Source organism: Cebus imitator, unplaced genomic scaffold (genome assembly GCF_001604975.1).
Source record: "Cebus imitator isolate Cc_AM_T3 unplaced genomic scaffold, Cebus_imitator-1.0 Scaffold9, whole genome shotgun sequence".
Lineage (NCBI taxonomy): Eukaryota > Metazoa > Chordata > Mammalia > Primates > Cebidae > Cebus > Cebus imitator.
Window position 1 is genome coordinate 3,216,585 of NW_016107324.1, and position 20,457 is coordinate 3,237,041.

The window sequence follows — 20,457 nt, forward strand, 5'->3', positions numbered from 1 at the left end:
ACCCGTTGTTGCGTGGGGTGAGGTGCGCCCGCGGGGTGCTGGCCAAGGGGCCCAGCCGGACTGGCGGAAGGGTCCTCTCTCGGCGACCCTATGACTTGGCTCTCCCCGATCTTCATATTGGGGAACGTCCCTGCCGTCTGCAGCCCCCAGGTCCCACTGCCTCTGACTTGGCGGCCCGGGCCCGTCCCAGTCGCTAGTTTTCTTTTTGGCATTGCCCTTTGCCCTCCCATGCAGTCCTCTGTTGACTCTCTCTTCAGTTCCAGTCACCCCTAGGTCACCCTTCCTCTACCGCAGTCACCCATTTCTTCACCTCTCCCCGGGCCGCCTTCTCAGAGGACTCTGCCGAAGGAGATGCTGCGGACCCCACGGCCAGGGGCTGCTCCCCTGACAACCCTGCGTCTACCTTTGCCCCTTCCTCTGGGGCGCGAGAGGCAAGTTTCCGCCCCGTCTTTTCCCCGGTGACAGGACTTGGCGGCGGCCACTGCCGGGGAGGGAGAGAGGGACGGCCTGGATCCCGAGCCCCCTCCCCTGCTCGCGAGCTCGCGCGGTCTGTCTCCGCAAGTGCGGAGACGCGGAGGAGGAGGAGGAGGAGGAGGAGGAGGAGGAGGAGGGAGTTGGGGGAGGATCTCCATTGAAATAAACAACCAGGCAGCAGTTATTAACACGGGAACATGGCGGCCGCAGCCTCGGCTACAGCTTCGGCGGCGAAGGTCAGCGCCGACGGCAGCCGGCACCTGACGGCGTGACCGACCCAAGCCGGTAACCGCGCCTTCCCCCGGGGCCGCGAGGGCGGGCGGGGGGCGGGCGGCAGGCGGGGGGCGCCGCGTCCCCACCCTCCGGCCGCGACTGCCCTAACTGCGCCAAGCCCGGGCAGAGCCGTGCGCCTCCGAGAGGCTGTTTTTGTGTGGGGGGACCGCCGCCGGAGTGCGCGGAAAACGGGAGTTGCATCCCGGAGGCGCAGCGACGCTGGGGAGTTGGGGCTTGGGGGTGGGGAGGGCGGGAAGCGGCGGACAGACGCGGAGTCCCCGGGAGAGAAAGGAGGCGCTCCAGCGCCTTGCGAGAGCTCGGGAGACGAGTCCCGGAGCGCGAGGCGGGCGGAGGCTGCAGCTCGCGGCGCCGGCGAGAGGTGAGCTCCGAGGCACAGCGGGGAGGCCGGGGGTGCGGCCCCCGCCCCAAAGAGCGAGTGCCCGCCGACCAACCCGGTGCGGGGTCGGCGGAGACCGAGGTTCCAGCCCCTCGAGGGCAGCGCGGCAGAGCGGAGAAGGTGAATCCGGGGTAGGTGCATTCTTTAATGGAAACGCGGAGCGGCTGCAGCGGAGAGTGGGAGCCGGGCGAGGGGAGGCAGGACTCGGGAAGTGCCGGGGGTGGTGAAGGTGAAGCGGGGTGTCGGGCGGGCTGCGGCGCGGGGCGGGGAAGGGGAGCCGCGGCCCGGAGGGCGGCCCGGGCCCTTGTCAGCGCCGGGGGCGGGGGGCGAGGGGCGCCGAGTGCCGCGGGCGGACGGGAAGGAGCTGCGGCGGGCGGGGCGGGCGGCGCGCTGGGGCCGAGCAGGCCGGGCCGCGGTGGGGGCGGGGAGCCGGGGGCCGGGCCGCGGCGACGCGGAGCCGGGCTCGCCCCTGACTGAACTTTCTGGGTACGGGCGTGTGTGTGTGCCAGAGGCGCGCCGGGGCCGGGGCCGGGGCCGGGGCCGGGGCCGGGGCCGGGGCCGGGGCCGGGGCCGGGGCCGGGGCCGGGGCCGGGGCCGGGGCCGGGGCCGGGGCCGGGGCCGGGGCCGGGGCCAGGGGCGGGAGGCGGGCCGGGAGGTTCCGGGTTGGCACGCCAGCGCCCCCTTTTCTCGCCCCCTTCTCCCCGCCCCTGAAGGGACAGGCCCTCGGGGCCCCAGGCGGGAAGCGGGAGGGGCCCTCGCGGCCGCCTCGCGATGGTCACGCCCCGGGCCCGGCTCCCTCGGGCCTCTGGGTGGTGCTGGAGGGGGCCTGGGTCTCGCTGCCGGCTGTGCTCCCCGCCCCCTCCCCTCGGGGGAGTCCCGGAGGCGCCTCTTCCGAGACCGGGGGTGGGTCGGTCCCTGGTTAGATGGCCCCTCCCTCTCCCCCTCCCTTTAGTGGTTTCCGGGGCCTGCGGGACCGAGGGGCGGGAATCGGGGACCAGAGCCCCCTTCTGCCGGCCCGGAGCTGGACTGGGCCTCACGCGTTCTGGGTCCGTCACTGGTAGGGGAAACTTTCCTAAACCAGAGACCGAGCCTGAACACCTTCCTCCGCCACCTCGTCCTCTAATCCCACTCCCACTCCACCTCCTCCGACGCCTTCCCCTCCCACCGACCCGAATCTCGCTGCGTCTGACTGATGGGGCAGTGAGCCAATCGAAGGCGGGGAGCTGACCTGCCGGGTGTCGGTGAGCCAATCGTGCGGACCGGAGGAAGGAAGGGGGCGGGGTTTCTCCGGACCAGTTAGAGCGGAGTTGCTTGCGGGGCGGGGGAGTCGTGGAGACGCTGAGAGCGAGGTAGTCTTGGCCATCCTCTAGTCACCCGCTCCTTGATCTCTGGGGTTGTGTCACTTAGAGGGGCTTCGACCCGGGGAGGCATGTAGAGATACTCGAAGTCTTGTATGTCTTTCGTACTGAAATAGACGTTGTCTTAGAGACGACGAAGTCTAAAGCCACTTTAGGATGTGCAGTAACTCCCCGAGGCCAGTTTCTAAAATGGCATATGCTGTAGTGATCCTGTCTTGGACCTCAATGCCGGGTTTACATACTAATGGTCACAGAAGTTACCCGTTTACTTCTATTCGGTTTCACTCAGCTACGCCAGAATGGGGACAATGAAATTTGAAAGGGGCCCCTGAGAATGAAGCCATCTGAGTAGGCTCACGTCAACTGATTATTGGGAGTGGAAAGCATCATTGTTCCTAATGGCCTCACTGGTTCCTTGTTTAATTAGAGCACCAGTCCCCAAAGTGCACTCGAAACTTCGGCATTTGGGGATGTCATTAAAAAAAAAAAGTTTTGGTGTATGGTATGCATTTTTTTTTCTTCTTGTTCTTTCTTGGGTAAACAAAATGAAGTTGGGAACTAAAGCATCACTGATTGAAACATTAAGTGTGGGTATTTAAGGAGGAAAGCTAATCAAAGAATATTTGTCTACAGGAAAAAGTCTGAGTAAAATGTAGTTTGCCAGATTACTCCCACACAAAAGATTCTTAAAAATAATTTTAATTTTCTTAAACACTGCTGAATTGTACAGTGTGGGGGTACTTTTCTGGTTTATACAAGGTTAGGAGACATCTTTGGTTAACTGTTTATTGGGCGTTCAGTCAAGTGACTTTCAACTCTTGACGTTTAGGAACGGAGGTCTTTGGTTCTCTGTAAAGATCACAGGTTGGTCTGCAGGAATAGCAGTCTTTTAAAAAGAAAGCAGCTGCTACAAAGCGTGTGTGTGTTTGTGCGCGTCTCTGTGTGTGTGTTCCTGTTCTTTGTTGGTGAAGTTAGGTCACACTAACGGAAGTAATACTCTCTTTCTTACCTGGAATTTGTAGAATCTTTGGGAGTTTGAATGAATGAATAGTATTAGATTAAGGATGAATGCATTCATTTTGGTCATAAGTATCCCATGAATTTAATTTTGGGAGTTTTTTTCTTTTAGGTATGTGCAAAATAAGTATCTTTTCTGTAGTTCAAGCCTTTATTAATATGGGGTTACTAAGAATTGAGGGGGACTTTAGTTCTAGGGAACAGCATTTGCCAAACTCTACAAATGTGTTCTGTTGTAATATACTGTTTTCAAATTTACCATGTGAATTCCCAATTCAGGATCATTTTGGGCACATATAGACAAGAATTAATTGCATTTTGCTGTAGCTCTTGAGATGTTGTTTGTGATAAAATAGTAAAAACAGAGAAGATAAACCAAACACTTACTTAGACTGATAGAGGTAGGGAATATTATAAACAACATTCAAAATTGGACAACATTCAAAACCCCCCATCATTTGTTAATTTAGTTACTGATGGGCACTCTGACACATGCCATTCTCTCTTTCGTATGCTTAAGAGCAACATATTATTTTACTTAATTATATATAACAATCCTTGAAAATGTTTTCAGATTCTTGGTTACGGGGAGAGAACCAAGTCTCGTAATGCCTGGCTTGGGGGAAAAAACCTCTCAAGCATATGGAGGCATCTAGAAAAAGATGTGCATCGTCAGCTGTGATTCCATTGTGTGCTCTCAGACTGGATCTGAGCTTCCTTCCTCCTGGGAATTTCAGTCTTAAACAGAGGAGTTCTTTGACTTTTAGATGTCAGAATACTGAAGCAGGAGGGTAGAAAAGAGCTCACTAATTATGAATTTAATGTGTTTTGGGTAGTTAATATATTTTGGATTTTAACCCTTCATGGGTTAAATATAATTTAGATGACTTTGGCTTAGTGTAAAAGAGCATTTTATTGAAGATATAAAATGTAGATGTCGGAGGGGGACTTGGGCTGTGGATAAAGGGGTAATGCTCCTTAGTTGTCTTTATTTATAGTTGTATCTTATTAAAGCTTTCCAAGCCTCAGTAGCATCAAGGATCTGTGAGCAGTGCTTCCATTACATGCCCTGTATTTAAGGATTCAGTACCATAGCTGTTTCAAATCACATAAGGTTGAAATGTGACCCATAAGTTGACAGCTTGGATTTCTTGGGAAAAATGGTTTGTGTTGTATTCAGTTTAAAAGCAATTCTTTTAAGTACTCGTTGGATACTGGATAGTAAAGAAAAAGAAAAAAGGGAATGGTCTCTTCAGACAATTTTTCTATAAGATTAATTTTCTAAAATGCGCAGTGTGCCCTTGATACTTTGGCCATTATTGTGTCATGATTGAAGTTATATTTAAAAGCAAAATTAATGCTTATTTATTGTTATGACAAAACTGCTATTTTGAAAATTACTAACTTTAATACTTTGTGTGTGTAGTTTTGTTTGGTAACATATGTTATTACATGCTTTACTGATTTTAGGTTAAGAGAATAGGAGGGAGAAAATAAGTCACTGCTTTAAGGTATTGGTCTTTATTGCAGCAAATCGTAAAATCAGCAGCAAATCAGGATCTTCTCCCGTAGTGAAAGAATAAGACTATAGTTCGTACCAAAAATGAAAGCCGTTTAAGAGAAAACGGAGCAAAACCTTCATTTCTTTCTGTACCCTTTCATATTTCAGGCTAATTTTACCTGTATGCCTAACTTTTCTAAACAAACAAAAAAGGTTCTAAGTGTTTTGTTTTTCCTTTTTTGTTTTTAAAGACTTACAGAGGGTTTATGAATTGCAAGCTGTAAAAAGAATGTCATATTACTCTTTAAAGTCTATTACAAGTAATGTCTTGAAAAGCTATGAAATACCATTTTAATGTTGCAGACCTTCAATTTAGAGATCATAAAGAAAACACTTCTTTATGGGTTCTAGATGCTAATATCTAGATAGAGGTGAGAATGTGACTTTTGTGGATATTTTAGAAGCTGATGTAGTTCTCTTAGCTGTTGTAAAACTGATTATGAAAAGGAGTGAAAAGGATTATGAAAAGATTATGAAATCTTAAAGGTAAACTATGAAGGCAAATGAAATTAAAAGACTAGGTGGTCTTCCGGTAGATCCTAATACTGTTAGCTTTTAGGACAAAGATTTTATGTGTTTACTCTATGAAATGTTGATCAGTGACCACATTTCTGGCTCCCCGTGCCTGTGATGACATAATGCAATTGTGGAAATGTTGATTCTAGGACAATTTTCAGTTGGTTCCCTGGTTGGAAATTTCTAGAGAAGAATTAAACGAGCAGGGAACCTTTGGTGGTGTTTTACATAGCTGTTTTTGAGGCTTTGGAAACAGGATCATCATTTTGGGTAATAAAGCAAGAGAATTGCTTATAGGTAGAAGTTATTTGCAACCAGTTAAATGTTCTAAAGGAAAATAAAACATCTATACTTTGACTAGGCATCAGCTGACAGATACATGGAGAATTGAAGTTAACCTGTTAATTCTGGCAGAATTTATGCTTTGTAGTTAGCCAGTTCCAAATTGTTTTGAGTTCCCCCGGCCAACTTTAAATCTTACTTTGGTCTTGTTGTTGTCATTATTATTATATTATTATTTTGAGATATGGTCTCACTCTGTAACCCAGGCTGGAGTGCAGTGGCATGATCACAGCTCACTGCATGTAGCCTTGACCTCCTAGGCTCAAGCAATCTTCCTGACTCAGCCTCCTAAGTAGTTGGGATTACAGGTGTGCATCTCCATGTCTGGCTAATTTTTGATATTTTTTGTAGAGATGAGTCTTGCCATGTTGCCCAGGCTGGTCTTAAACTCCTGGGCTTAGGTGATCCTCTCCCCTTGGCTTCCCAAAGCACTGGGATTAAAGGCATCAACCACCACACCTGGCCATCATATTAGGCTTTTTGGACCTTGTCTTTGCCTTCTTGTCTTACTTAACTGTTGTCTTATTCATTTGTTCATTTAGTCATTTGGTGAGTACTCTGTCCTGGCCTTTTCAGTGTACTTTCATAGTATAAATCATCCATTACAGAGCCAGTGATTAAAGGGGGAACATAGAGTGGGTGATCACATTTTTTGGCTGGGGAGGAGGTGGGAGGGGACATAATTGCCTTAATTTCAAATTGCTTTAGTACTTAGGATCTGTTCTGTGTGTGTAATTTTATGTGTGTGATATTATATTAGCACATTCTGCTTTGATTTGGGTTTGGGTAGTGTTTTCCCTGAAAATAGGATTATAATGTTTATAATAAAAAACTTGTTAAATGTCCCCTTAACTGATTAGCTTACAACTAAATAGATTTCGTTTAGTGAAGGTATGAATATTTAGAATTATTTTTGTTTTATTTCCTCTGGAATCATGTTGTGTCCTCTGTGGCCTTAAGTCCTATGTAGTGTATGGTAAGGATGGCACTCTTTAGTTGGTCAAAGGTGATAGGCAATGCCTGTGGATTGTTGCTGCTTTAGGACGACACATTTTGGGCTTTAACTACCTAGGTTTCTCAAGGATGGAATGCTCCTGTGTGCAGCCTTGTGTAAGTATTCTGCTGTGGTTGTAAGTTTTTCTACACGTAGCTCATTCTTGCTCTTTTTTTCCCTTTTTTTGAGACAGGGTCTCACTCCGTTACCCAGGTTGGAGTGCAGTGGTGCGATCTCAGCTCACTGCAACCTCTGCCTCCTGGGTTCAAGAGATTCTCTCACCTAAGTCTCCTGAGTAGCTGGGACTTCAGGTACACGCCACCATCCCTGGCTAATTTTTGTATTTTTTGGTAGAGATGAGGTTTCACCATGTTGGCCAGGCTGTTCTTGAGCTCCTGACCTCAAGTGTTCCACCTGCTTCAGCCTCCCAAAGCACTAAGATTACAGGTGTGAGCCATTGCACCTAGCCCATTCTTGCTCTTGACTGAAAGGTGTATATTGGAAGAGTAACAATGATAACAACGGAAATGATAATAACAGCTATCATTGAGTGCCAGCAAACTGATAGAGCCTTTTTTGATATGTGCTTCATTCTTTGATTCTTGCCACAACCCTATAAAATAGGGGTTACCTCCATTTTCCAGAAGGAGACTCAAGTGAGGTAGGTCCTGTGCATGTGAGCAAAACTTTGGGAGGAAAAATTAACTTTGCCACTGAGTGGAGGAAACAAACCAGAAACATCAGAGGGAATGGTTGAATTTGGAAATTTAGGAATCTGAGAAAGCAAATGTTTGTGGGATGTTATAAGGTTCAGTCTACTTGATAAGTCCATAAGAAGGATGAATACATTTGAATAGTACCAGTCCTGCAAATTATATCAGCAGGCGTCTCCCAGACCCTTGCCTTAAGGAGGGCTTATACATACTGCACAGAGATTATTCTAAGACCTATGAATAGTCTCTAGCTTTTTTGGTTATCAGCTCAGTTTTTAACAATTCTTGAAATTACAGATTTTTTTTCTTTTAATTTTCAAGAAATAAGAATTATAATGGGTGAAGTAAAATAGTTAACATTTGTTGAGTGCTTACTGAAAACCAAGTGCAGGGCAAAGGTGCCTCTACAGTACTCTTGTATGTTTCTTACTAGAGCATTGAGAGGTAGAACCCTGTTCTTGTTAGCTGTGTTAACCCAGTCCTTTGTTGAGATAACATAGATCAGTAATTCTCCACTAGTGAAAAGGAAAGGAGTAGGGAATGTATTTTGAAAAAGCATATTCAGTTTGCCTATTGTTCTCACAATAAAAAGCTCAGAAAATAAAGCTCAAGAAAACTTGATTGTGGGGGATAGGTAGAAAATAGATCGACAGCTCTATAAAGGATAGAGGCTTAGAAAGGATAGAATGCTGATAAAGGTATTTGGCTTCTTTAATTCTAGTATGTTTAACGGTTGGGTGCAGCTTGCGTGATGCATGTTTGGTGGATGTTTTGTAATCCATGTAGCATGGATGACTTGGTGTTGAGGTATTGTAGTCCCAAAAAGAAGGCTGATAATATATTCAGTCATCTGACTTCTGCTCTGCTATTTGTGGAATTCTCTCTGCTCAATTGTTTGCAGGGAGCGCGGAGAGCTTTCAGGGAACTGTTTCACCTGCACATGTAGGATCAGCATGCATTGCTTTTAATGTTCCAGCTGCTGAGCCTGAAGACCTGTTGTCATTGATGAAAATATAATGCACGGTATTTTGTATTATTCATTTAGTGTGTCCATTATGAAATGTGACCCAAAAACTTCCAAGGCTTAACTTGGAGAGCATTAGTTCTGGAAGTTCCTGTTGGTGCTCACTGATCTCTGCCCATTGAAGTCCTGATCTAAATGAGGATTGTCTTTTTTAGCAGATCATTCCTGCTTGTAAAATCAGTTCATGATTCAATTGTGAAACAATTTCTCTTGTCTTTGGTGTTATAGTAGCATTTGTCAGAATATTTCATATTAACTTACCTTAAAATTTCTAATTCTACTGTTAATATGCTTAAAAATGAAAAGCTTTCAGTTATTGTCAAAATGTTTTTAGATTCCTAAATAAGGAATAAGGAAATTCCTAATTAGAATTCTGAATGTCGGGAATATGTGAATTTCTACAAATTTAATCTAATATTGTAGCATTTCTGGAAATTACAGAAGCTAGTTGTGGTAGTTACGGAGACAGGCAGTGGGGGCTTGCCGGTGCTTGAGGCGTTTCTGCTGTCCTGCATCTGCCATCTTGTGCCGGCAGCCTGCTGTGGCTGTAGCATAGGGTGTGCCTGGCATTAAGACCAAACTCCAGTAGCTGGCCACTTACTGCGCAGTACTTTGACATCAGGGTAGAATGATAAATATTGGCTCTACGTCTGACCCTTTTGGTTATGAATCTTTGCACATCTTTCTCCTCTACCTTTTTAAAATCTCTCTTCTCTGACTTTAATTTTTTCTTCCAGTTGAAGATTAAATATGGTGGTAGTGAAATGAATAATCAAGATTATGGGGGAAGTCTGTTGCTATCATTAAGGATTTCATGTATGTAGATCATGTCTGATAATGATCTATAGTTTCTCGAACCTTTAACAAACAGATTTGCTCTGATAAAAGCACTTAGTGAAAAAGCCAGCTATTTGTTAAGAAAGCAATTACATTGTCCCTGTGTTAAGATCGCTTAACCCAAGCACAGTGAGGTAATTGGCTGATTTGTTGTTGGAAGTTAGTCAGTTGCTGGACAACATTGTGGTCCAGAAGACTGGGGCTGAGCTTCTGTTGTAATAGGATCAAGTGTTAACATTCCTTAGCTTTTATATATGTATTTTGTTTCTTCCCTGTTTAGGGATATTGTTATAAACCCTACAGTGTTAGATGTCATGAAAGAAGTGATTAAAGTCATCAAAATGGTGTAAGCTGATAATTTAAGATTGGCAAAAACTGTAGTCAAATTGCTAAAACTTTAAGAATGCTTGCCTTTTTGGAGTTTCTCAATGTATTTTCAATTTCTGTAATTCTGTTTTGAGACTTATTTTGTTTGGTGTTCTTGTTACTGGTTTAAGTAATATTAATGTTTGGTTCCTTAAGGCTTTTTCATACAAGTGTGATGTAAAAATATTTATTTTATTTAAGGGGTGTGGTGGCTCATGCCTGTAATCCCAGCACTTGTGGCAGGCCGAGGTGGGAGGATCACCTGAGGTCAGGAGTTCGAGACCAGTATGGCCAACATGGTGAAACCCTATCTCTACTAAAAATATAAAAATTAGCCAGACATGTTGGCAGTCACCTGTAGTCCCAGCTACTCAGGAGGCTGAGGCAGGAGAACCGCTTGAACCTGGGAGGCGGAGGTTGCAGTGAACCGAGATCGCACCGTTGCACTCCAGCCTGGGCAACACTCTGTTTCAAAAAAACAAAAACCTAAAAACATATTATTTTATTGTATTTGAGCACCACTGGACTCTTTTCTAAATAGTTAGTATGTCATGAAACCTAGTGAAGGAAATGGAAACCACATGACGATCTTTTCCTTATGCTGTGCTACCTTTAATTTTCAGCAAAGGGTGTGTACAATTAATGATCCTAATAGAATGGAATATTCTAAGCTATTGCATGTAATACAAGAAAATGACATGATATTCACTGTGGACTGAACATATTGACAATAAACGGCAACAATAAAAGTCAACAAAATGCCTGGACATTGAAGGGCATTGGAAAACAAAACTGGAGCATTATTATTTCCTGGTTAAAGGACACTCACACAATCAATAGCAGCAATCTTCATGATCATTTATTATCTCATTTTTAAGATTAAGTATTTTCACTTTAAGAAAACATATTTAGTGGAGAAGAGAACCAGGAGGTGGGGAGCCCAGCTTTTTGGCTCGAGGCAGGAAGGAACTGGGCCTGGGCACACCTGGCCTGGCCCTGCATGTGGGTTACAGGGTGAACCAAGAGTCACTAGGAGAGGCTTCAGCTGTTCCCTCTCTCCTCTCACTGTGTGTGTGGGTGGGTGGGGGGATGTTGGGGGCCAGCACTGACCCTTTGGTGGAGAGGGAAGAAGAGAGGCGAAGAAAGGGCCTGATAGGTGGTAGATAGGTAGAGGATGGGACAAGTTTCAGCAGGTGGAGGCCCCAAAAGCTCGCCTGCACTACAGTTGTGTGATTCAGGATATCCCACCAGGAGCTCATGTACAGAGAGAGCCTTTTGATTACATCCTTAATTGTGAACAAGATGGCAGTGCTGATGGCCTGTGCCCTTCAAGCACCGCTAAGCCCCAGAGCTCTTCTGCCCTCACCCTCTGTATTACCAGACTGGGTATTTGGGGGATTGTTTTCCTCTTCTCAGCTCAGAAATGGGAGCACAACTCTACCCAAGATCAGATAAAGACTAGGTGGTCCTAAGGCAAGGGAAGGCCATCTGGGGCTTGTGGTTTTCAGAGGCTGAGTTACCTGTCTTCACTGGGCTTGGGTACCTCTAGGGGCCTTAGAGGAGTCAGGCGAGGCAGTGCCTTGCTATCCAGAGGTAAAGAGGGTTTTCCCTTTCCCATCCCCTTCCTGTTTCCTTTAAAGGTTCGGGTATCTCTGGGAGCTTCCTCCTAGATTTTCTGGGATTGCCACAAGTTTTCATAGATGTTTACTCCTTTCAAGAAAGGGATTAATTGAGTGTATAATGGAGAAAAAAAATGCATAAAGAAAGAAACTGGAGGCAGCCTCAGGAGAACCCTGCAGGAATGCTGAGAGTTGCTGTATGAATGAAGGCTAAAAATGTTTGGACCATGCAGATGGAAAATAGTGCAAAGAGTATCCATGGTGTAAGTCTGCAAATCAGTGAAGGTGTATATTGAATAAATCAAGAGTGGTGAGTACATGACATTGTAACTTGAAAGATTTTTAAGGTTACTAGTAGTTTATCAAGTATCAAACTGAGTAGTCAATTTATGATACTTGTTACTGAAGCGGAATAGGCTACTTACTACAAGAGTTTTTTTTTACTTGTTGTGATGTTTAGATAAATATGTGGATGATTATTTCATAACATTTTAGTGAAACAAATTAGAGCTTTTGATATATATTCTTTGAAGTTTGATGTCAGGAGAAAAAACATGAACTAAAATGCTTTGACTAGTCTGATGCTAATTACATTTTGTATGTTGTGTCCTGTAACTGTGCCTAAGCTGGTGTGTATTGTCTGAGTGACTTAGGAATTTGTTTTCTTGCTGGTTTGCTAATAGGGGGAAATAGTAAGGACGGAATATATCTATGCTATTCGTTTTCCGTTCCACCCAAATAGTATGTAGAAAACAGCGTGAAGGCTTTCATTTTGAAATTGTGTTTCGGAGTGACATCTAACAAGACCTCCTCTGCTTTGAGTCATTAATAGACTGATCTTCCCCAGATATTCCTTTTCTAATAATGTAATTACCCTTGCATTATAGAATAATATCCCCAAACACTTAATGGAGGGGTCTGTCAATAACCCAGTTTTCCCCATTTCTGCCCTTAACATGAACCTTCGTTCTCGGCCTTCTGTAAGCATGTATTGACCATGCAAGCTCACGATCTTTGATTTGCCCAGAGAAAAATGAATGAATTATTCTAAAATTTAGGAAGCAGTCTTCTGTCATAAAACCCAATAATTTTGGGAGTTGGTGTTACCGATCTTAGTTTACTCAATAATTCAATCCAAACCAAAAGAAAAGGAGTCCAAAAATACTCAAAGGTTATTAATAAGTCGTCTAATAGATCAGTTACAGATTTTATTAAAAATGATCTATGGAAAAGGAAGGCAGTACTCTTTAAATCAGAAACAATACAAAATTAAGTTTTTGGCTTTGTCACTTCATAAAATTGGACATTTTTCAAACCTGGACTTACTAAATTTTCCCCTGAAGAATATTTTGCCACTGCACTGAGAAGAGGGATTAATAATCTCAGTTTATGGTGGAGAGAGGAGAAAAAGGTAAAGAAAAACCTTGGAGAAATTCAGTAGTTCTGAAAAGGTAATAAAACAAACCCAAATACAAAGAAAGTATACCAGAGTTGGCACTTAACCACTTCCATTGAAGAAGTGATTAAAAAACAAAAAGAGAAGGCATCACTTAAGGATGTCTTAATAAATAATGAAATTCTACAACTGTCCAAGGAGCAAAGCCCTTCGAGTTCACACATTAATATGTTCTTATGGCAACACTTGTAAAAATGTTCCCAACGTTCTTCCTAAATTTCTACTTTTAACAGTAATTTCTTATTTTGTGGGATCTTTTTATTTGCAGAATAATTCAGAAGTCTGTCCATCTGTGTGTCATCTATTCATGTTCTGCCACCAACCAACTGAATGTTAAGTTATAGAAACACTGTGTGACTCAGATGGAAAAGCAGGCGGTGCTTTGTGCGGTGTTCTGTGCCCCTCCTAGCTCCCCCAATGCTTTAATAATGTGGTAGAGTGAGAGGCTAAATACAGCTATTTCAGTGTGTTCATGTTTTCAGTTCCTGACAAATAACCTGCTAGAAAAGTATTGGGGTTTTTGGGAAGACTAAGGATTTCTTTGGTCTCAACTTTTTATTATAAAAATTTTCCAACACAGAAAGGTTGAAAAATAGTACAGTGAATCCCTTATAAATTTTGCTATGAATGTTTTTTCTTTCCCCCCTAGCATCTTCAGGGTGTGGGTGTGAGTGTGGATGTGAGTATGTATATTGGATAAACTATTTCTAAGTAAATTACAGATGTGATTCTTCATCCATAAAGTGCATTGCCTTAAAATCAAGGCATTATTTTAGGTAACCAAACACATAGTACACAGTATCATCTAATATCAACTCTATTTCAGTTTTCCCGGCTGTCCCCAAAATGCCTGTTACAGCTTTGTTTTTGAAATGAGGATCCAATCAGGTTCACTCCTGGCATTTTGTTGTATCCCTTTCGTCTCTTTTAAGGTGGACCAATTCCCTGTGGTTTGTTTTGTTCATTTGTTTAGACTTTTTAAAAGTCTAAGTCAATTATCCTGAAGAGGATGCAAGTGTTCCATCAATTTTGGGGTGTCAGACTTCAGCTTCTTCAGAAGTGTTGGGAAATGAAGTTGTTAACGTGTTAATGAGTTTGATCAGGGCCAAAGAAGCACAGCCAACCTTTGAGAGCTTATTGCTTGAGATGATGGCATCCTTGGACATTTTCATGGCATGTTCCTTCTGAAGTCTCCAGGTCTGGGCCTAGACAAACTTTTTACTGGCAGATCATAAGAAGATTCGAATGAGGAGGTAATATCTGGCCATGAGACGTTTACCATCTAACAACTTGAGATACTTTTTCCCTCCTGGGAAGTAGATTTCTGTTATGGGTTCGGACCAAGGAGGGGGATTGAAATTGAGACACTGATTTTACAGCCCCCTTGCCTAAATAGAAAGCTTTTATTCAAACACTTATGTGGAGTAACATGATAGAGATGAAAGTTTCCTGGAGCTTTTTGGAGCAATAGTAACTTTTAGTTTCTTGAATACTTTACTGCTTCATAACTTTGAATTTAGAAGTTTCTGTTTCTTGTGTTTTTCTTTGCAGTGTCTTTATTTTGTTCTCCCTGTCGACTTTTCCTGCCCTGCAATTGTTTCCATCTTCTTTATACCTAATCCTACGTTTTCTCTTTCCTACTTTAGAATCTCACTGAAGGTGTGGTAGGGGCCCTTTCTTCCCACTTGAATTCACCGTGTGCACAGGGGTTCATTCTCACTTTGAGAAATAGTCTACAAATGTAAAAATCATTCGTAGGTATGTAGTAGACACCAGAGAGAGGTACCTGGTCAGTCTCACTTACTTAATCCAGTAGAGAAGTAGTAGTATTAATAATATTCTTCTTATGTATGTATGTATGTGTTTGTTTAATGTTGTTGTTTTAGAGACAGAGTCTTGCTCTGTAGCCCAGGCTGTGGTGCAGTGGCTCGATCATACTCACTGTAGCCTCAAGCTCTTGGGCTCGAGTGATCCTCCCACTTCAGCCTCCTGAGTACCTGGGACCACGAGTGTGTACCACTATGCCCTACTAGTTTTTTTGTTTTTTTTTTGTAGAGTTAGGTCTTGCTTTGTTACCCAGGCTGGTCTTGAACTGAGCTGAAGTGATCCTTGCGTCTCAGCCTCCCGAAATGCTGAGGCACTGTGCTTGGCCTCATAAGTACATTCTTAATGTAGATATAGAAACCTTGGTATAAGAGTAGTGGGCAAGAAAGATTTTATCACCCAAGAAAACATGGATTATCACAAGCATTTGAATAATCCCAGAAAAACACTTGACTTGCAACTTCTAAGCTTCAGAAAAAGCAAAACAAAATGAAGTTACCCCCTCTTACTCAAAGCAACTTACAAAGTAGCTTACATCATTGTTAGGCTAATGGCCTCAAATCAGGCACTACACCTTTCTGAATGGGACATAGAGACCCAGACAACATTTTCTAACCCCAGGACAGAAAATGCTGCTTATAAATAATGCACATATTATTTTGTGGAATTAATATTTAAACTGGGAAGTCATGTACTTAGGAGATAGAAAGACTTCAAGAATGGAAAGAAAAATGGCACTGGTCACAGACTTTTTTGTCTAAAATTTGGGCAATTTTAGGGTGATTATGCACCTGAAATGATATGTGACTCAGATTTTTTTTTTAAATTTTTTTGTAAAATTTTTCCTGAAATGGCTGGGTATGGTGGCTCATGCCTGTAATCCCAGCACTTTGGGAGGCCAAGGTGGGCAGATCACCTGAGGTCAGGAGTTCGAGACCAGCCTGGCCAACATGGTGAAACCCCGTCTCTACTAAAAATACGAAAATTTGCTGGATGTGGTGGCATGCACCAGCAATCCCAGCTACTCGGAAGGCTGAGGCAAGAGAATTGCTTGAACCCAGGAGGTGGAGGTTGCAGTGAGCCGAGATCATGCCATTGCACTCCAGCCTGGGCAACAAGAGCAAAACTCTGTCTAAAAAAAGAAAGAGTTTTCCTGAAATATCTTACAGACATAGTTGGTGACATCCTTCTTCTTCTTGTCATTCTATATGTATTGTGCTGCTTTAAAAAAAAGGTTGGCCTCTTGGAGAAAGTTTGCCAAAATATTGTAGTTGTACACTGAGTGTATGCTACAACCCAAACAGATGTGATGGCAGGTTGGGTCAGTTGGGAGGAAAATACTTAGAGAATCTGCAGTGTAACCAAACAGGGACATTAAGAACAAGGGGGCAGCAACAAAAATAATATAAAGACAGTAATATTATACAACAGTTACTATATAAAACCCCCAGAAAATGAGATCTCTTGCCTACTTCTGTTTTTCATTCCTTTAAGCACCTCCAATTTTAAAAGTAGTCACTTAGGAAAAATACTTATAAAATGAGTAGTATTTCCCTCTTTACTAAACTTGAAATGTGCAAAAATTCACCGAGATCTGTGAGATCTTTTAAGATACTGACCTGTGTCTTTCCACTAAGTAATTGTAAACTGTATACCCCACACTAAAGAATAGGGCTTACACTAAAGAATAGGGCTTTTACTGTCTTTGTTCCCTGCATGTTATCTCTTTCTCTCTCTCTTTCTCTCTGTGTGTGTGTGCGTGTGTGTGTGTGTGTGTGCGTGTGTGTGTGTGTGTTAAAACAACAGTTCATTTTCTCTTTTCTAATATTCTGTGTTTTATCTGCTGTGGATTTGGAAATCAGATAACCGGGTTTGTTTGTTTATTCAGCAAAAATTTAATGAGTGATCCCTATATTACAGACATTAGTATACAAAGATTAAAAAAGAACTGTTCCTATCCTCAAAGACCTTACGTTTAGGGACAAGTAATTATTGTATAATATATACATTAGAATAAAAAAATGCTTTAGAATGGAGGATTATACAGACATTTTATGTGAGCAAACTGCATTTTGCAAGGTGAAGGAAGGCCTCAGAGCTGCTGTAGTGTTTGATTTGAGCCTCAAAGACTGACTGAGATGAGATTTCATCGGAAAAATGGCATACAGAAGAGGCCAATGCATAGGATGAAGATAGAAAATATTATAGTATGTTCCTATTTTTTCTCATTTTACATATACCTTTAATAAGAGCTGCATGATAACTTGAGAGACTCTTATCAGTATAGCTTGTGATCTTCAGAGCACAGAATTTGGAATATTTATTTTGAATGTAGGGAAAGCAGCCTTTACTTCTTTGCTTCCTTTTCAATTTTTTCCTTGATTTCTGAATCGGGGAATTCTGTTGACTGTTGCTGCATTGTATACTATCCCAAACTCGGTGGCATTATGCTCACAAATGTTGTGGCTCAGAATCATAAAAGGCATGATTGACACATCTTATCTGATGATGTCAGGCACCTCGGCTAGGAAGACGCAAAGCCAGGGCTGAGTCTGTGGCTCAGGGGCTGGAATCAACTGAAGCCTTGCTTACCTGCATGGTTGCCCTTTTCTACTGGCCGTTGGCTGGGATGTAGGCTAGGTTGCAGGCTAGAATACCTACAAATTGGACTTTCCTTGTACCTGCTTGGACTTCCTCACAGCATGGTGGCAGAAGTTCAGTGGATGAAAATTCCAGTGAAGCTGTATTTCCCTTTATGAGTTAACCTGAAAAGTTACATATGATCATGTATGCCCTTAGTGTCAAGCAACCCCCCCACCCTCCCCCTCCCCCTCCCCCTCCCCCTCCATCCAGATTCAACAGGGAGAAAGCATTGATTCCAGCTGTACTTGGGGGGAATTCAGCAGGGAGGAAGCATTGATTCAAGCTGTACTTGGAAGACACATTATAAGAGGAGCATATGGGATAGGAGATTGCAGTCATGTTGGGAGCCACCATCTATCTGTCACAGGCTACTTTGTAGAAAATTGAAGTGTTAACTGTTGTTTCTTTTAAAATAGAGGAAGAGAGGAAAGGTAATTTATTATTTCTTAGATATATGAAGTGATTCGATATGAGATATAATGAGCAGATGTTCTTTAGTTCCACGAAAGAGAGCATTCCTAAACTATATCTAAAGGGATTTAAGTTAGGCATTTAGAAGAACTTTCTGATATTGCCAGGTGTGGCAGGGTGGTGCATACACATAGTCCTGTCTACTCAGGAGGCTGAGCCAGGAGGATTGCTTGAGCCCAGGAGTTTGAGGGTACTGTGTGCTATATGAATAGCCACTGCACTCCAGCCTGACAACATAGCAAGACTCTGTCTCTGGTAAGTAAATCATTTTTCACAGCATTTATAGGCTTTTTTCTTGACCAGAGGACATTTGTATGATTTAAAAGAAAGTTTACCAGCCTGGGCAACAAGGCGAGACCCCATCTCTACCAAAAATAAAACAAAAATTAGCCAAGTGTAAGGGTGCATGCCTGTGGTCCAAGCTGCTTGGGAGGCTGTGGTGGGAGAATCGCTTGAGCCCAGGAGTTTGAGCTTGCAGTGAGCATAATCATGCCACTGCACTCCAGCCTGGGTGACAGAGTAAGACTCCAATCTCTTCAAGAAAACTAAAAATAAAAAAAAGAAGTTTAATAATGATTAAGTATATATTACCTCTGGATGGACCTCTTGCATTGGACAGGTGCTTTTTATCTGAGTCCCAAATTTCCTTTTTTGTTGGATGGGGATAACACTTGAGTTGCCACTGAGGATCAGATAGACAGTTTTATTATTCATGAAGCCAGAATGAATTAGATGATTTTAAAGAGGTCTTCTGGAATTGGATTCTCTGTTTATCATTAAAGAGGATTGAAACGCATTAGTTAATTTTTCTAAAATTTTTCTTTACATTCTAGATTATCTTTTTTTTAATAAAAAATATGGCCCCTCTCTGTTATTTCTTCTCATGTACATACACTATGTAGAACTCTTGATTAAATGATGACAATATGTATTTTTGGACTGTTTATTTTACCACAAGCGTTTCCAGGGAGTTACCCCTGAAAGCCACTTGTAAATAATAATGAACACAGTTCTCCCTGAAAGCACTAGAATGGTGCTGCTTCCCCAGATGATCCATTTTATAGATTAAGGCAGCCTTTTGTAAAAAGACGCAGCTTTTTATGTGCTAGGACCATGGATCATACAAGAAGTCTCTTGTCCAAGAGTATATACATTTATTTTAGAGTGCATAAATTATCTGCTTTGCCTATCAAAGTGGAAGTTCCAAGATCTCATTCATTGAGATTTATAAAAGTATGGGTGCATCTAGAAATCTGTTTTTAATTTTAAAGAGTTTTCAAGTGACTTGATATGGTGGGGAACAATATTTGAAGATCCCTTTGTCTGGACCTAAGCACAGAGGGTCATGGAATCCCCTTTCTCATCAGGAATCCTGGTAACCTGAGAAGTGCGGAGATACTAGGCAAGACTGTCTGTCAGTCTGCGTGTACTATTTGAGCTCACTCTTGCATATTGAGAAATTTCTCAATAGCAGAAAGAGAAGAAAACCATGCACTGAAGTAACTAATGATGTTTTTTGCACTACAAGTTAACACACAAATGCCTCAGAAAAGGCATTTCAATTCTAAGGATAAAATGAAAGTAAAATATTTTGGGATCTTATTATTAGGTTTTTTCTTCCTCATCACTCTTACAAGCTGATACCTAAAAGGCAGAAAAATTATGAAATTTGTGAAATGTTCTATTGGAATATGTTAAGAACCAGGAAAATTTGGAGTTCTTGGCAGAGTGCAGTGGCTCATGCCTGTAATCCCAGCATTTTGGCAGGCCGAGGTGGAAGGATCACATGAGGCCAGGAGTTTGAAACCAGCCTACCCAACAAAGTGAGACCCCATCTCTACAAAAAATTAAAATAAACTGGGCATAGTGGCATGCACTTGTAGACCCAGCTACTCAGGAGGCCATGGTGGGAAGAGTGCTTGAGCCAGGATTTGAGGCTGTAGTGAGCTATGATGACACCACTGCACTCTAGGCTGGGTGGCAGAGGGAGACCCTATTTCAAAAAATATAAAATTGGAGTTTCTTGAACACAAGAGTGTTCGTTTTTCAGTTCCTGTGAAGGCAGTTTGGTGTAGTACTGCCTGGACTGCCATCCATCACTTGAACAAGTGGGACCTGGTGCCCCAATTTTTGTAAATGTTCACTATTGTTATTGTCGCTTTGAATCACCTGCAGTGATCAGTATTTGACATATAGTTGGTGTTTAATAAATCTTGGTTAGTTATTTGGGATTATAATTCAGAGTAGATTATTTTAAACTCAAATAGAGGATGTTTCAAAGAACTATTAAAGAAGTTAGTCTTGAAGAGAAGAGCCATCTGTGCATTTAGGATTATTTATTGTCAGGGTTTTAAAAACCTCCTCCTTTATCAATTGAAGGGCATAACAGAAATGCAAAGGGTAATGCAGCACTCTGTACTCCATAAGGATACATTATGAATTGTTTTGTAATTATTCACTGTTTAGGGTAACTGTGTTTCTACTTCGTTTGTTTACAGAAGACAGTCCTGTAACATTTTAGCACTTAATAGGTCTGATTCAGTGGTTCTCAGTGGTTGGGAGTGGGGAAAGA

General features: G+C 42.9%; 1 protein-coding gene across 9 annotated transcripts in view; it reads left to right on the forward strand.

The window, feature by feature from the left end:
- The first annotated feature begins 266 nt into the window (after positions 1–266).
- NCOA2 (nuclear receptor coactivator 2) overlaps positions 267–20,457 on the forward strand; it is a 306,209-nt gene continuing 286,018 nt past the window's right edge. For 2 of the 9 annotated variants that reach the window (XM_037744284.1, XM_017544634.2), the window contains exon 1: positions 638–759. The gene's annotated coding sequence lies outside the window, so the exon portion shown is untranslated. Of the gene's footprint in view, positions 432–637; positions 760–1,074; positions 1,127–1,159; positions 1,276–1,762; positions 2,386–20,457 lie in introns of those variants that run through there. The other 7 variants (XM_037744296.1, XM_037744294.1, XM_037744280.1 and 4 more) reach the window with 6 other exon arrangements.